Source organism: Tamandua tetradactyla, unplaced genomic scaffold (assembly GCF_023851605.1).
Source record: "Tamandua tetradactyla isolate mTamTet1 unplaced genomic scaffold, mTamTet1.pri scaffold_91_ctg1, whole genome shotgun sequence".
Classification (NCBI taxonomy): Eukaryota; Metazoa; Chordata; class Mammalia; order Pilosa; family Myrmecophagidae; genus Tamandua; species Tamandua tetradactyla.
Genome location: NW_027518406.1, coordinates 222,098 through 239,921, shown reverse-complemented (window position 1 = coordinate 239,921; position 17,824 = coordinate 222,098). Strand labels below are relative to the sequence as shown.

At 52.2% G+C, this 17,824-nt stretch overlaps 1 pseudogene; it reads right to left on the bottom strand.

Annotated features, from left to right (window-relative positions):
- Nucleotides 1-6,420: 6,420 nt before the first annotated feature.
- On the bottom strand, nt 6,421-7,663 carry LOC143673298 (speckle-type POZ protein pseudogene; annotated as a pseudogene).
- Between the last annotated feature and the right edge of the window lie 10,161 nt (nt 7,664-17,824).

Sequence of the window (17,824 nt, the reverse complement as noted above, 5' to 3'; positions counted from 1 at the left end):
CAGCTTGGGATGAGGCCCCAGTGTGGGGGTGGCGGCGGCAATGCTGGTGGGTCCTTCCACTCCCTTGTCTCTTCCACAGCGGGGATTCTGGGGCAGGGAAGACTGAGAGCACAAGGCTTATCCTGCAGTTCCTGCTCATGGATTGAGCAGCAGGTGCTGGAGGTCACCCCCATCCTGGAAGGTAGGGCCAGGGCTGAGGGCAGGGCCAGGTGGCTGGGAGGGGGCTGGCCTTGCCCGTGACCCTCTACCAGCTCCGCAGCATTTGGGAATGCCAAGGCCACTCACAATGACATCTCAAGCCGCTTTGGGAAGTACATTGACATCCATTTCAACAAGTGGACCCCATCAAGGGCTCCAAGATCGAGCAGTACCTGCTGGAGAAGTCCCGCGTCTGTCACCAGGTGCACCCCGGCCCCGGGGATGTGGGGGTCCCACGCAGGCTCTCCCCAGGGCAGGGCCCTACCTGCCCAGCACCTCCCTCCCACGCCCCAGGCACCGGCAGCCTAGCCCCGTGGACTTTCCCCGACCTATGCTGTTGCCTTCTTGCTTCCATACCCGAAATCCCACCATGAAAAACCCATAGACCAGGCTTTTTCCTTAAAGCCATTTGTTCAAGTGGTAAACCAGGGGTTCCATCTTCCCTCCCATGTGGGCCTTGTCTGGTGAATGGTGGTCTCCCTCCCTCCTTCTCCCCCTGACCCCCATCATGCATGCCCACACTTTCAGGCCCCTGATTAGAGGAACTACCACGTGTTCTACTGCATGCTGGAAGGCATCAGCAGAGGAGGCTGGGCCTGGGCCAGGCCACTGAGTATAACTACTTGGCCATGGTGAGGCCAGGGGCTCCCTGGGAAGGGAACACCCAGCCAGCCCTGCCCTAGCCCTGGGCCTGGAGGGTGGGAACTACGGGGTGGGCCTCCTGCTGTGCTCTGCCCTGCCCCCACCCACCCTGGGCTGGCACATGCCGTAGGCCTGTTGGCCGGTTGGGCTCACCTGCTTGCACAGGTATCTAGACACAGTCTCACCACAGACACATTTCTGGACACAGAACACAGATACGCATACCTCTGTGCACATATAATGTCCCTGCACATGCACGCTGTGTTAGTTTAGTCTTTAGGACGTGAAGACTAGGGACCTTCGTCAGCATCACATGTTGTAGGGTGCAAGCTGCTGCAGCCCAGACGCTGGTGCAGCCTCTTGCTGCTGTCTGGACTCTGGAGCCATCACTACCCACAGCACAATGGGGAATCTTGGGACCATGCACACAGCAGGTTGGCTTAGGGGCACTGACTTCCTTGGCTCTGGGGAGAGACAATGACTGTTTGCCTGGGGCTGGATCAGGCCAGCCCACATGAGCAAAAATATCTGAGGCATATAGGGAAACAAAGGTGTGTGCGTGTGTGTGTGTCATGTACAGGTTGTGGATGTGACAGGCCTTCCTGGACACTTCCTGTAGCTGGCTGGCACATGGACTCACATGCACACGTATGGGTATTGTGGGCGCAGACCTGGGCAGACCGCTGTCGGTGCCCTGCCTGACTGCAGCCACCCTCTTCTCCTGGTGAAGGTGTCACATCTGTAAGGGGGAGTACCCCCAGCATAGCAGGGCCTGGGTGCTGTGCCTGATGGGCCTGGTGGGAGTGCCTGGCTCCTTTCACCCGTGGGAAGAAGGAGCATCCAGGGGCCTGGCAGGTGGGAACTGTGTTTTTGAGAAGGCCAAGCAGGAATGTTCTGGGGTCATGGTGCTCACTTGGTGAGGTGAGGGCCCAGTGCGCCAGGTGGTCTGGCCTGGTAGAAAGGGTCCTTTGGCCAGGCACAGCCTCCCTGATGGTAGTTTAGTCTTTAGGACATGAAGATTAGGGAGCTTTGTCAGCATCACATGTTGTAGGGTGCAAGCTGCTGCAGCCCAGATGCTGCTGCAGCCTCTTGCTGCTGTCTGGACTCTGAGGCCATCACTACCCACAGCACAATGGGGAAGGTGCTGTGACACACACACACACACACCTTTGTTTCCCTATATGCCTCAGATATTTTCACTCTCTCTCTATGGTGAGACTGTGCACCCCACTCCCCCACCCTCAGGAGAACTGCATCACCTGTGAGGGCAGAAGGACACCCAGGATTACGCCAACATCCATTCCACCATGAAGGTGCTCATGTTCACTGACACTGAGAACTGGGAGATCTCAAAGCTCCTGGCCCCCATTCTGCACCTGGGAAACCTGCAGTATGAGGGTGAGGGGTCCACGCCACACCGTCCCCAACCCCACCATGGACCCGAGGGAGGCACAACCCCAAGCCAGTCATGGGATATTGGTGGCTCACCTTCCATCACAGTATGCCCTCCTTTGGGATGAAGGCTGGGGAGATCCACTTGTGGGTGGGCTTGAACAGTCTCCTGGCTTGATGTCACCTTCAGGTGTGCTATCACTGTGGTGAAATTTCACCTTAGCAATGTACTGATAAAGTATATTAGGAGTTGATTATCATTGTTCAAGATCCTTTCCAAATTTGGTTCCTTCTTCAAGGTCAGCTATTTCAGGAGGAGGATACATCTTTGGACTAATTCATACTAAGGTGTGAGTGACTAGATGGTCATCCTCTGAAAAGGGGGAGTATAGGGAAGGGAACATGTTCAGTAATCCCAGTACACTCATCCACTTCCTGGAGACCTTCTACAGGCGGCAAGTCCTGAGGCAGGAACAAGGTCCACTCTGCTCTTGCCCCTGGCCTAGGGAATTTTGCTCACTGAATAGATTAATGATCCCAGCTCTTAAGACATCACAGTCTAGTAAGTCTTAAAAGACTAAGAGACAAGGAGAAAGGGTGCACCAGGCGGGGGGGGGGGAAACCTGTGCAAAGGACTTGAGGCCTGAGAGAGCAGGGTTTGTTTGAGGAAGGATAGATTGTGTCAGACATGAGCTACGCAGTTCATAGAGCAAGGTCTGCCACCAAGAACTCTGTGGATCTGGAATGGAAATCGTGGGAGTGGGACACAACTGCTAGCATCTGCTGCTTGATGCTCCACGCCCAAGGGGCAGGAGGGGACCCCCTCGACACGTAGTGCTGATAAGCTTGTGGTGAGAACATTCATCCAGCAATATGTCAGTCCACAGAAGCATTTCATCGTGGTGCTAATGCCCTCTGTGGACAGGGCAGGCCCCATCTGAGTGGGCATGGCAGCCTGGTCCTCCTAGGACTGGCCCCCTTGCCCTTTGTGCCCAATCCCTGCCCGGACACCACACCCCCTTGCTGCCACCAACCCGTACATTTGAAAACCTGGACACCTGCGAGGTCCTCTTCTCCCCATCCCTGGCCTCAGCCGAGTCCTTGCTTGAGGTCAGTACCCAGCCTTTCTTCCCCACAGCTCCTTCTCTTCCTCTCAGGGGGATGGCTTTGACTTCAAGCTCCATGGGGGCTGGGGACACGGGAGTCATGGTGCCAGGGCCTTCTTGGGAGAGTTCTGCTCAATACTGAGAACCAGCTGTGTACCAGTTTTGTGCTGGGGTGGACCTCAGGGGAGTGGTCCAGGGCCTGGAAGCCTCCCCGGCTTGTCCAACCCATCCAAGCCCCACTGGCCCCTGGGAATGATGTGGTACATGGGGGGACTCTGAGGTGGGGCTGTGGGATCTGGGTGGGTCGCGCCTGCTTGCTGGGTGAAAGGGCACTGTTATGTCTCAGCCACATGCATTGAGTCTGTCCATTAGTCATTTAGCAAACTATAGAATCTGCTCTGGGGATAAAAATGGGACTAGTAAAGCCAGAGTTTGGGAGCTCATAGTCTAGAGGGACTGTACAGGGAAGGACAGGTAACATGCTGGGGGCTTGGGGTAGAGGGAAGCAGCCCCTCTGAGTGGGCTTTGATGTTTGTGGAGGGAAGAGTCTGAGCAAAGGTCTGGGTTGGAAAGTTGAAGGGGGCTCGGGTCTTGGTGTGGGTGGCTGTCATGGCATGAGCACCGGGCTGTCTGTGCACCAGGTGAACCCCCCGACCTGATGAACTGTGTGATGAGCTGCACCCTCATCACCTACGGGGAGATGGTGTCCACCCCGCTCAGCAGGGAGCAGGGGCTGGATGTGCAGGACACCTTCATCAAAGTGGGCTGTATGTGGAGAGGCCACCTGCTCCTTCCGCCCCTCTGGAGGTGGGTTGTTGGGCAGGTGCCAAGGCATCCACAGAGCTGGACAGAGCCCAGAGTCCAGGCTCTAGCCACCGACTCACTTTGGGAGCCAGTGTGCAGGTCTTCCTCTGAGCCCAGCCTCTCCATCCATCCCACAAGGGGCTGGGTGTGTGCTCTCCAGGGGCCTGCCCAGCTCTAGTTCCCCCAGGCCTCAACACTTGGTCTGCCCTGACCTTCAGCTCCTTGGCCTTCTGTCTGGATCATATTTTCTGGACACTTAGTCCAGCTGTGCTGTTCACAGCCCAGGGGTCAGCCTCTCTGGTCTCTGCAGAAGACACTGGAAGGGGCTGGGTCAGCTGGGAAAGGGCCACAGTTCTCCCTACTTCTAACAGTCATTCATTTGCCATCCACTGAGACCCTTCCTAGTGCAGGCCCTGACACTGGGCTTTGGGACCCTCAAGGTATTCAGATTTCATAGGGGAGACAAAGTCTCCACAGAGAGATGGGAGCTCAAAGCAGGGCTCCTTCCCAGCTTGCAGGGTCAGGCAAGGCCTCAGGGAGCAGCTGACATCTCCTATGAGTAGGAACTGTTCAAGCAAGCAAGGGGGCAACAGGCAGAGGGAACATCTTGAGGAAAGGCTGGGAGGTTTCAATGAGCCTGTTCTACCAAAGGGTCTGAAGCGAGCCCACAATGGGTCTTGAAGAGGAGCCCCGGTGGTCTGGCCTGTCTCCCCAGTAAGGGTGCCACTCTTGGGATCCTGCACTTAGAAGTCAGGCAAGGGGCTGATGGATGGAGCATGTCCAAGAGGATCCTGGGGTGGAGACAGCCAGTCCTGCTCCATTCCCCAGCTGCATGGCCCCTGGCAAGTCACTTCAATTTCTGTAATGTTCAGATGTCCTAAAGTCCCTCAGCCCCACCATCAAAACAGTGAATACACAGAGCATCACCTGGGTAAGCTCTGAGTCAGTGCCTCAGTGGTGTTAGCAGTCAAGACTCTGCTTGCCAAATCTTGCTAATCATCTGCCTACCTCCCACTGACAGTTACATTTTGTTTTACTGTGGTAACATATATATAACAAAAATTTCCATTTGCATCATTTTTAAGTGTACAATTAAGTTGCATTAATTACTTTTGCAGTTTTGTGCTATCATCATCATCATTCATTACACACCTTTTTCAATATCCCAAACAGAAACCGTATACTTACTAAGCAATAGCACCCCATTCTCCCTTCCCCGGCCTCTGGTAACCTCAAATCCACTTCCTGCTGCTGATGTTTTTTTTTTTTTTTTGCTTTGTTTTTTTTTTACAAAATAGTAATTATTTATATTTTCAAAAAGAAAAAAATTAACATTTGGAAGTCCTCCCCTGTAGGAAGAGGGGTTAATTGGAAGGAACAGGGCTGGCTCCTATGCAGGTGGCAAGTCAGGTACAAACAGCTGAGCAATTTGGGCGGAGATTTTTTTCACACAGCATTAATGAACAACAAAATTTCCTTTTCTTTTGTTTCTTTTTGTTCTGTTTTTGTTTTGTGTGTTTTTTTTTAGAAAAAAAGGGGGGGGGAATAAAAGCAGAGAAAAATGCCAAAAAACATTTTCCACAATATCTAAAAACAGAGAACCATAGTTTTTGTCAAGACAGGATGAATTCTGGATGAATGATTTTTTTTCCAGTTTTCAAAACCAATTAAGATTTTTGCAAAAGCCACCACATCAGAATATTCACCTTCTAGATCAACTAATCTCCTTTCCTCTTTTATCTTCATTTGTCATTTTTTCATAAAAGGATAAAAAGATGCATTCTGTTCTTGCAAACAATAAGTGCTAACAACAAGAGAGCTCTTCTGGTAGTCGTATGGTGGTGAGTTTTCATAAATAGCCAAGTTTTAGCACAGTTGGAAAGACTAAAATTTGTTTCCCTCAACATAAATATTACTTGAAATTCTCCACAAACTGATTTTTTAGAAATTCTGCAAAAATTCTTTCTTCTTTCCTTTGCTTTTCCCTTCTCTTAAAACTGTCCTTTTTTTTTTTCCCTTTTTGCTCCAGGCACCTGACGATTAGTTCTGCTTAGGCAGATGCAGACAGGTTTCTCCAAAGTACCACCGCTGAGATGTCCTCAGGGCCAGCGCCTAAACTGAATCCCCTCAGTATCGAACTCAGTCAGGCCAAAGGGAACACAGTGACGCAGCAACAGGGTTTTCATTAAGTTGAACAGCCCCGAGTCCTGGGCCCACCCCTCCCCCCATTCCCCAAGTTACTTAGTGCTGTTTTAAAAGTCTGGTGCATGATGCAGTCTTTTCTCCCCCACAACAGAGTAAAAGCTCCACAGATTGCGCTGTCTACCTGGTGGTCAGTGGTAGCAACAGTGGCTGCTGCTTCTGGAAAATAAACAAGTCTTACAACAAGTAGGATCTTAGGACTGCTTCAGGCGTTTTCGTGGGGGCCCTAGAAAAAGGCACTGTGCTGAAGCCAAAGAGCGGTATGCTTCAGCCACCAAGTGGGGATGTGACACCACCATTGACTTCCACCTGGAGGTCTCCAAGACATCGGAAGCATGATAGTTGATGAAATCCACTGCCTGAGTTTTCAACTGGTCTGCACTGTGGAGGTCAGCTAGGATGAGAATTTCTGTGGCGTTCTCCACAGAGAGGTTACTGCAGAGGGCATCCTCACACATGACCTTTAAACGTTCCAGGGCATACTTATCAGCAGCTGCCAGCAAATCATCAGCCATTTTGTCAAGGTTTGGAGCCTTTCCAGTGTAAATGAAGCACATCATTTCCTTAAAAACTTCAGGCTCCACATCATTGATTTCAACCCGATTCTTTTTGTTCTCCTCCATTTCATGTTCAAACATGGCACTAAAAACTGGAGAATGAGCTGCTAAGATAGCTTTGTGAGCCTGGAATTCTTGGCCAGCAACACACAAACAGCAATCCGTGAATCAGAAATTCTCCCATAGTCCTCCTAACTCATCTGCCAACCGGCATTCAGGAACTTTCACCATATTCATAGTATTCTGGCCAGAAATGTTGACAGAATCCTGTACCACACTCACCTCACAGAATAGGGTAAGCTTGTCATCAGGGAGAAGCCCATTGGCCTCATCCAGGAGAAAATCTCTACGGATGAATTTTTTGAATCCCCAGTCCTTGCCTTGCACAAACCTGTAGGCCCGTTGACTCTCCATAGCTTTGGTTTCCTCTCCCTTGGCATTCAGGATGGAGAATTTGAATTTCGCCCGAACTTCACTCTTTGGACAGCTGACCAGTAAGAGGTAAAGTGACAGATAATCTTTGCTTTCTTCATCTAGTCCTTTTGGGTTCACTCGCAAACACCATTTCAATTTATCATTGGCTCCTGATGAAAAGGTTGAACTTTTAATGACTTCACCCATTTCCTCCCGGCAAAAGCTAAAGTTATTGATGGTCCACATGTAGGAGAATTTTGCTACCTTGATCTGTGTGTAGCGCCAACTCTCAGCTACAGGGCCACTCGACATTCCTGCCGGGGGTGAAGGACTTGGAACCCTTGACATCGCCAGTTTGAAGGTTAAACGAGATTTCCAAAGTCGGGGGGGCAAAGATCTCTATTCTCTCTTCCCCCAGGACACAGAGGTTATACTTTTGATGAAATACTTCACATAAGTTAAAGCAGGAGTAAACCTAGATCCAAAGGTTACTTCCCAATCACAATTCTTTTGAAGTGAATAAACCACATGAAGACGTGATGACATGAAGAGACCTGAGAGCGGCGGCGACAGCTGCTGGTTCCTGTCCCCCTGCGCTCGCCTCATACTGTCCGCAACATCCGGGACCTGCGGGACCGCCGATACACAAATACACACTCGGAGCGCGCACACTCACACATACCTGCTGATGTTTTTGATATTTCTTTATGGTCTGCCTTCCCACTGTCCTGGGTCTTCTCCTGGGTGCACTCCCAGGAGTGCCTGTCTACCAGCCCCCCAGCCCTCTGCTCAGGCCTGGTCATGCAGGGTAAACAGGGAGACCTGAGTCCTGAGCCCTGGGTTTTTATTCTGAACCCTCCTCCTGACTCACTGCTGACCTTGGGCAAGTCCTTTGTCCTCTCTTCGCCTCAGTGCTCTCTCCTGTGCATTGAGGAGGCTGTGCTCTGCAGTCCTGCCCCACTTCAGAGCTTAAAGCCTGATGATGGGAGTGACTTGCCCAAGGTCACGCTGCATGTGGGGCAGAGCTGGGCCTGACCATCCCTCCCTAACCCTGTGCCCCTGCACTTTCAAGCAGCTGCACATCAACTTCACCAATGGGCACCTGCAGCAGTTCTTTGTGTGGCATGTGTTCAAGCTGGAGCAGGAGGAGTATGATCTGGAGAACATTGATTGGCTGCACATTGAGTTAACCAACAACCAGGATGCCCTGGACAGGATTGCCAACAGGCCCATGAACATCATCTCCCTCATCGACGAGGAGAGCAAGTTCCCCAAGGTGGGCCCACAGCAGGCTGGCATCCTGTGGCTGCTACCTGCTGGCCGGGGCATGGGCGGGCCCTCTCCCCAGTCTGAGCCTCAGCTGCCCACATCCGCAGAGTGGTTCAGGGTTGTTCTGGGGTGAGTTCAAAAGCATTCCTCTGCATTTAGGAATCCCTTACAGTTCACTGGGTTCTGGGCCAAACAATGCATATCCAAGCATGCAGCTGGCCCAGAAATGGTGCCAAAAAATGGTCTTGGAGACAGTGGTAGATGGGGTGGGATTGCTGCCATGAATCTAACAATGGGAAATAGATTTTCTAAACAGAACTCTCAAGGTTATCTAGTTCCAATTCACCCACTTAACAGATGGAGAAATGGAGGCCCAAAAAGCTCCTGCAGAGTTTAAGTAAAGGGGAGGGAAGTGTTGACAAAATTAGAAGAGGAGGATGCAAAGACACGGGACAGGTAAAGTGGTGGGGGAAGGGGTGGGCTCGGCAGCTGCCCCCCGGTTCCCACAGGGCACAGACACCACCATGTTGCATAAGCTGAACTCCCAGCACAAGCTCAATGCAAACTACATCCCTCCCAAGAACAACCATGAGACCCAGTTTGGGATCAACCACTTTGCAGGCATTGTCTACTATGATACCCAAGGTACAAGTGACTGTCCTGGGCTGTCCGTCCTTCTTTGCCTGTGTCCTCTATCTTTCCCTTCTCCAGGCCAAGAGAAGACACCAGAGTCCTGGAATGCCAGAGAGAGTATGGGCTTTAGCAAACATTGGGCTCAATGTTTTTGTACATATGGGGAATCCAAGGCTTGGAAAAGGGGAGACCTTACATGACATGCCTACTACATACAAAGCCAGAGCCATCCATTTACCCACCAAAGCTCCTGCAGTCACAGGACTGAGTGTGAACATTCAATCCATCTTGTTTCTCCAGGGGGCATGCAGCTGGGCTCATTTCAAAGCTATAAGTTAAGAAGAGGGGTCAGAACACAGTCAGGGTTTCCCCATTTAGAAGTCTTATGAGGGCTACCCCAAAACTGCAGCCTGTACTTGTCAACCCCTCTCTCTCCCTAGCATCAAAAAGGTATCTGTTGTGGGGAATGCCTATATTGAGCTCATGCCATTCAGCCCCAAAAGGTCCTGCCTAGAGTCAAAATGAGACTGAAAACAAACAAGCAAAGGGACATCAGTTCCATACCTTCTTGTTGAGTTTGTCCAGAGGGTGTCAGAATGTATCAGTGAGTCATGAGACATGATGCATTTATGAAATCTGCAGGCTGTTGTGGTCATTCCTCCTTAAACTGTGAGGTCAGCCCTGCTGTCAGAAAGAAGGAGCAGACATTAAGTTTGAAGGACTGTTGAGCAAAAGAATCAGTCTATTGTTTGGGGTAATAGAGGATTGTGATTTTGGGTTTAATTCAACAAACATTTGCTGGGCATCTATTATGTGCCAAGCCTCATACCATTGCAAAGGAACCAGAGATAAGAATTGAGTAGATTCTATGCTGAGTTATAACATCACAGGGTGGTGCAAATGTGGCTCAGTGGCAGAGTTCTCGCCTGCCATGCCAGAGACCAAGGTTTGATTCCCAGTGCTGCCCATGTAAAAAAAACTGGCAGATGTGGAGGGAACACAAGGGTCATCTATTCAGATTTGGAAAGTGAGGCCTGGAGAGGGAAGCAACTTGCCTGATGTCACTAAACAGTTTGAGCTACTTTAAACAAGTCTACCAGCATTTTCTGGTTTGTGAAGCACTGCGTTAATCCAGCCTTTCATTTGTGAAATGGGTGACAGTAGGAGATCTGAAGAGAAGCAAGAATTTATAGCTATTATCATTCCCATTCAACAGATGAGGAAACTGGCTCCAGAGAGGGGAAATGACCAGCCCAGGGTTACAGAGTGAGTCTGTCATGGAGCTTTAACTAGGGCCACATACTTCCATCCCATTTTCACAACCCACCCTTCCATTAACCCTGAACTTCCTCCCTTCCTCAGACACCAGGTGGGCAGCTTAGCCCTGAGTGGGGAAGGGGGTGCTGCTTCTCTGCAGTGTACCAGGACCTCAGCCAGCCCAGCCCTTGGGCACCCCATCCCCTGGGCCCTCCTGTTAACTGATAGAGTACATCCTTACCCCATGGTTTCTGATAATGGCAGCCTCATCTGGGGTCTGCGTGGTAGAAGGGAGTCTCCCTGGGCTTGGGCCAGTAGTCCTGTGTTTGAGTCTTATCTCTGCCCCAGTTTGCTGCGGCAACTCAGCTGCTTTCTCCCTTGTGGAATGGGGAAGATAATCCCTGCCCATCTCATGTATCGAGTGGGTTTTCTGAGCATCCATTCTGTGAGGGTATTTTGTAAAGCATAGTGTATTGCTCAGGTACAAGATATTTTAAATTAATTCCTTTACCTTTAGCTGGTTGCAGATCAACATGTGTTCCCTCCCAGGTGACTCCCGTTTCATTTAACAAGGGCTTTTGATACCCTAGTTCAGAAGACCTTTCATTGATGATGGCATTTCAGGCATTGGGGTGGTTCAGGCAGGAAGTTAACACTGTTCCCTCCCAGCGACCAAGAACTCCTGCCTTTCTTGAAGGGAGGCCACCTAGGTGGAGTCGGGCCTCCAGTTTCCAGCTCCACCAATCACTCTCTCCTTGATCTTGGGGGAGCTACTGTCCTCTCCAGGCCTCAGTGTCAGCCTTGTGAAATGCATGCAGTTGAAGGAGCTTCTGGCTAGGACGTTGCAGATTTGGGAAGGGGCTGAGTGTTGGCAGGTGGAGGCTGAAGAGTGGGCAAAGTGTGACCTCTCTGTCCCTGCCCCACCCAGGCTTCTGGAGAAGAATCGGGACACTTTCTATGGGGACATCATCCAGCTGGTCCACTCCTCCAGGAACGAGTTCATCAAGCAGATCTTCCAGGCAGATGTGGCCATGGTAATGCTGGGGTGGGGTTTCCCACTGGGCAGGAAGGGTCCCCGGAAGCCAGACCTCTGTCTAGGCCCCACCCTTATCCAGCAACTTCAGCTGAGCTCCTCCCAACATACAACTCTGGGAGGGGCCCAGAGGGGCCTTCAAGGCCTCTTGTACTGATTGGGGTGGGGGTGGGGGTGTGAGGCCCAGAGAGGGGGCCCTGTGAGGGGTCACAGTGCAGAGCCTAATCAAGACTCAGTTTAGCATGGGAGTCTACTCCCTGGACTCCAGCAGTTACCTGGGAGCAGGGGTGTAGGGAATACATCCAGCCTCAGGAGACATGGGATGGGGATTCAGAGAAATGGCACAGAGGGCATGTTTGCACAAACCCCAGATCCCATAGAGTTGGTATGAGAATTTCCCAGTCCTCTGCTTTTCCTTGGTCCCTGGGGTGGTAGTCTGGTGGGCTTTTCTCCTGTGGGGAGGTATGTCTTTTTATTTCATATTTTCCTCCTCTCCCCATGGCTTCCTAGAGGGTGCAGGGATGGGCTGTAGGAGAGGGCAGAGTCCCCGCCCTCTCTGTGCTCATCCAGGTGCCTGCGCTGCCCCTTGCCCTTGGGACCGCCAGGGGTCACAGAGCTTCCGGGGGCCCCAGGTGGCTCCCCTGGAGCCTTCCTCTTTTCATGGTGGATTTCTGACCCACCACGTTCTCCTTGCTCCCTCTTCTCCCCATCTCACCCTGCACTATGGTTCCTGCCATAGTTTCTCTGTGGTTATTCATCGGGCACTCTCCGCCAGTCAGCAGCCTCTGTGAAAGTAAAAGAGCCCAGCCCGAGGCCTGAGGATGGTGGGAGATGCCTCAGAGGCCCCTGAGGGCCTGGCTGTGACTTTGCTCCCTGGGGTGCTGTGGCTGGGAGCAGGGCTGGGCTTTTTCTTCTTCTTCTTCTGTTTTTCTTTTGAGTGTGATTTGTGTGTGGCGTGGTTTACAGAGTGGTTTTGATTTTTGAGTTATGTGTGTGACAGGTGTCTCATTTTCTTAAAGGAGGACACTGAATCTTAGAAAGACTTGCCCAGGGAAGCAGGGGCAGAGCCTGGACTCAAAGCAAGATCTGCCACCTCCTCTGGGGGGTCTCTCATCTACCCCATGCTTGAGTGTCTTGGAAGCCTTAGTCCTGCCCTTTCGGCCAAACCCTGCTAAGGATTGCTACACCCACAACTTGTTGAAGCAGGGCCGGACAGTGGTGTTTTCTGCTTGCTGCAGATGAGGGACTGGGGTTCAGAGAGGGGATGTGACTCTCCTAAGTCACAGCCTTGTGGTGGGGGAGCCGGGACTAGAGGCAGCCTCCCCTGGGCTTGCTGAGGCTCTGGAGCAGCACCCTCAGCTCACGTTGTGGCTCTCGAGGTGCTTTAGATTGATGGGTGCTGGGGGCCTCTCAGTGACAGCATAGCTCCACTGTCCTCTTTGATGCCCTTTCCTCTTCTCTCCATTTCCTCCTTGATTAATACTGAAACCCCCACCTCCACCCTTGACACACACACACACACACACACACACACACACACACACACGTGGTTTAATGTTGAGTCCCTCCTCCTTCCTGCATGCCCGCTGTCCCAGTGCCTTGTTGAGTTCTGAAGCAATTCCAGGCAGCTGAACAGGACCCGAGCATGTCGGGAGCAGGGAACCTTGTGGATGGGGCCTCCCTCCTCCTACCTAATGATGGGCCCTGAGTACCCTGCCGCCCTCCACACATACACAAACATAGACACACAAACATACACAGACACAAATACACACAGAGACACACAAACACACACCAACATTGTGGTCCAGCCTGCTGGTGGTGTGAAAGGAGGGCCTCTCTGAGAGAGGGGCCCAAGAGTCTGAAGCTGCAGCATCCAGGAGATCCACCACCCCAACCCACATATTGTAGGATTACAGATTTGCTTCCATTTATTCATTCATTCAATTCATGTTTATTGAATGCTCATTATGTACCAGGGGCTGCCCTAGGTCCTGGGGACATAATAGTGAACAAAGAAAAAAATCTCTGCCCTCATGAAGCTTACATTGTAGTAGAAGTGGGAGATGAAATCATTAGTAAGCAAATAAGGAAAACATAGTATGTCAGATGGTGATTTGTGGTATGGGAAAAATTAAGGAGGGAGGAATGCTGGTGGTAGGGCCTTACAATTCGGGATGGGGGGTCAAGAAAGACCTTATTGAGAAAGTGATAATTGAGCAATGACCTGAAGGAAGTGAGAAAGCCAGCCATGTGTATTCTAGGTGGGAGGAGAGCTTTGCAGGGAGAGGGGACAGTGTAAAGGCCCTGGGGTACTTTTTAAGCCCTTAACCTGCTCTCTAGAGAGAGTATGGAGGCTGAGTGGCTGGAATAGGTGCACAAGGTGGTGGAGAGAGCTAGGAGAAGTCCAGGTGGTGAACCAGATCCTGTACAGCATTGCGGGACCTTGGCTTTAATGCTGATTGAACTGGGGAACTATACTGGGGGTTTGGGGTGAGGGGAAGGTTGTGACTGGATGTCATGTTTTAACAGGCTCACTCTGCCAGCTGTGATGAGAGTGGGGTGGAGGGCAGTGTGGAGTCAGGAGGGTGGGGACAGAAACAGGAATAATCCAATCTTGGTGGCTTGGACTGGGCAGTAGTAGAGGAAGTGGGAAGAGGGGGTCAGATTCTGGATCTGCTTTATAGTGGAATCAACAAGAGTTGCTGACATATTGGAAGTGAGAGAAAGATGCTGAAGATGATTCCTAAATTTTTGGCCTGAGCCGTTGGAAGGTGAACAATTTCTGTGAGCCCGTGGGCAGTAGGAACCAATTCAAACACCCTCCAGTTCAGTAAATAGGTGTTGACTGTTACTGTGCATGCCCCGGGGACACAGCAGTAAACAAGGCAGACCCTGTCTGTCCTCATGGAGCGCACAGCCCACCAGGGAAGACAGATGGAAAGGAGTAGTTCTAGCATGATGATTGAAACCAAAGGGTACTTGTGTTGTGTGTGAGTGTGTGTGTGTGTGTGAGTGAGTGTGTGCTGTGTGTACTTATGACAGGGGCTCTCATGCCAACAGCAGTAAACAAGGCAGACCCTGTCTGTCCTCATGGAGCGCACAGCCCACCAGGGAAGACAGATGGAAAGGAGTAGTTCTAGTGTGATGATTGAAACCAAAGGGTACTTGTGTGTATGTGTGTGTGTGAGTGTGCACTGTGTGTGCTTATGACAGGGGCTCTCATGCCAACCTGGACAGCTTCCCCTCCCAGCTGGGGGGTGGGGGGAGTGAGGGGGTGGGTGGTTACCCAGGGTTGCCTCTGAATCAGTTTGGGGCAGCTCTGGGGGCCACAGATCTGACCATCATCTTTCCTCAGCTTCCTTTAGCAAAATCCTGGAATATATTCCAAGTAAAACTAAAGTGAAAAATTATTGCAAATTTTAGAATAGCAAATTTTGCTATTTCTTGACATTTCATTACAGCATGGCAGCATATTGTCTCTATATAGTAGGGGTTAGACCTCTCTGGGTCCTTCCCCCACTCCCATGAGTTTTGGTGTCACCAGGTATCAGATAAAGTCATGACTTTAAAAACATAAAATCTTGCAATAATAATCAAATTCACTAATTATCTTGGCCCAAATGGAAATCACCAGGAAATCAGTAATGACAAAATGCTTTGGAATCAAGTCTGGTTTCTGCGTCTAGTTTCTCTGTTATCAGTCTGAGATTGGTTCTTCCTGTTTGCTTGCTGGTTAGGTCCTCCCCCAGCACCCCATCCTCACCTCATTTCACAATACGTTCAGCAGGGTCTCAGAGAGCCCACCAGCTCACAGCTGGGGAACAGACCCCTGGTCTCGGCGCCTCACAGCTTGAACCCCATTTTCTGAGGATTATCCAGGACGGCAGTGGCCCTGAGCTGCTAAGCCCGTGGGAGGAGAGGTCTCGGGCAGCACCCCTCCCCCCAGGGCCTTCCCTGATTCCCCACACGGAGCCCTGCACCCCTCTGACCCCCGACACAGCCCTGCCAGGTGGCTCAAGGGCAATACTCTCATTTAGGAAACTGAGTCTCAATGCTGTTTAAATGATCTGCCCCAGAGCTCACAGCTAGGAAGCGGTGGAGCCAGGATTTGAACTTAGGTTTGTCTAACCCCTGTGTCTAGGGATGACCCCAGTGTCCTGAGGTGACCAAGTCCAGCCACTCGCCCATAACGCGAGGGGAGATGGAGGCTCAGAGAGGGGCGGTGCCCGCCCGGGGTTGGCCAGCGTGCGGGGACCAGAGCCTAGAGCTCCAGCCTCCCGCCGGATCCGGGCTCCTCCCGGCCCGCCGTGCTCACTTCCTCCTGGCTGGGGGCGTGGTGCCTCTGGAGGTCCTGGGAAGCTCCCCGAGTGGGTGCTTCTGGGTCCCAGCCCCAGGCCAAGCCGGGCGGGTCGCAGGAGAATCTCCAATGCAGGGACGCTCCCAGCAGCTGTCCCTCGGGCTCGGACCCCACTGACCCTTCCTCCCACTAGAGAACCGGAGAGGGTGGTGGGTGCGTCCCCTCCCATCCCTGTCGTCCGTCCCTCCAGGGCGCGGAGACCAGGAAGCGCTCACCCACACTCAGCAGCCAGCTCAAGTGGTCGCTGGGGCTGCTGATGTGCACACTGGGAGCCTGCCAGCCCTTCCTCGTGCGCTGCATCAAGCCCAACGAGTTCAAAAAGCCCATGGTGAGCGGCCTGGCTCGGGGTGGGAACAGGGTGAGACCTACACCGTCTTCTCTGGGGACCGGCAGGGGGTACCTGAGGGACTTACAAGACACAGTCCCTGATTCACAGGAGGCAGGTGTGCTGGTAAGAGCCCGAGCTCTGCAGCGGGTCCAATCCTGCCTCTACCAATTATGAGCTGGGCGGCTTCACCCAGTCACTTAATCCTCCTGTGCTTCAGTTTCCTGGCAGATGAAATGGGACCACTAATGACACCGTCCTCCTGGTGGGGGGGTGTTCCATGCCACTGCCTGGCATCTTGGGAGTGCTCCGGAAATGGTGGCAATCATTCTTGCTGTGGCCAGACGTCTGAAAGCCCCCTGTCCTTCTTCCAGCTCAGCTACCACTTCCTCCTTGAAGCCTTCCCCGATTCTTCTAGCTAGTTAGAAATGTTCTAATCTCTGACTCTTCTCATGGGCTTTTTCTGTGTGTGTACCACAGGCTAGATGTGCCTCCAGAGCCCTGTGAGGGAGACACTGTGGGTTTGTATTTTCTTTTATTTTCTGCCCTATGTTGGAGAAGTGAAGGGGCCTGAGCCCAGGGCATGGGAACCTGCCCCCCACCCTCATCTCACGTCAAGCCCTTTCCATCCAAGGCACACAGGTCTGGGAGGTGTTGTTTTCTGTAGGTGAGGCCTAGTGGGGAGCCCTGGGGGGAATCTGGGGCCACGAGTCTGGGGAGGGCAGGAAGGCAGCAGGCCTGGCCTGGGCTGGGGAAAGTGGCCTGGAGGGAGAGGAAACCGGCTCCGTAGCCATCTGCATGCGCTGGCCCCACCCACTGCCTATGCCTGCAAAACAGTCCCCAAAGAGGATGAGGTCTGCCAGGGCTTGAGGGTCACAGAGGGCTCCAGCATGCTTTCCCTCTAAGTTGGGGTTCCAGGGAAACACAGGCCCTGGTCCTGCCAAGGCCAGTGGGTCCCTTCTCTCCTGTTTCTGAAATGCCTTGGAACCCTTCTCTTGACACCAGACTCCACATCTGTTGCCCAGATGTTGGCAGCAGCCTCTTCACAGGTTTCCTGCCTCCCCCACCTTCTGTCTCCCCCCTCCAACCCTCCTACCCTACTGAAGTGAGAGACTGCTTCTCAAATCCAAATCTGACCCTGTTACTCCCTCTTCCAAACCGTTCTCTGGCTTCCCATCACCCAGGAGATGAAGCCCAGCCTCCTTACCTTGGCCTCCAAAGCTCTCTTCTGGCCCTCCATGAACCCTTGGCCAGAGGTGGGGAGTGAGGAAAGGGTGGTTGCAGGCTTGTCCCATCCCTCCACAAAGGGTGACTTTGTGCAAATTAGAAAATGAGCTTCTTCCTTAAGTCACTTTATTGCTAGCTGCTAAAAACTTGCCTGAATAACTACAAACATACGATGGCTACCGTGAAGGGCACCCCCTGTGGTTGTGCAGGGCCCCCACCACCCACACAACCTCAGCCACAGCCTGGCTTAGCCTCCCCAGTCCACTGAAAGCCCCCAACAAGTCCTCACCCTCAAGCTTCCCTGCCTTTTGCTCCTGCTTGTCCCTGGGCTGTCTCCACCGTGAATCTCCCTTTGCTTCTCCCAAAGGGAGAACAGTCACTCTCATCTGTGCTCCCAAAGCACAC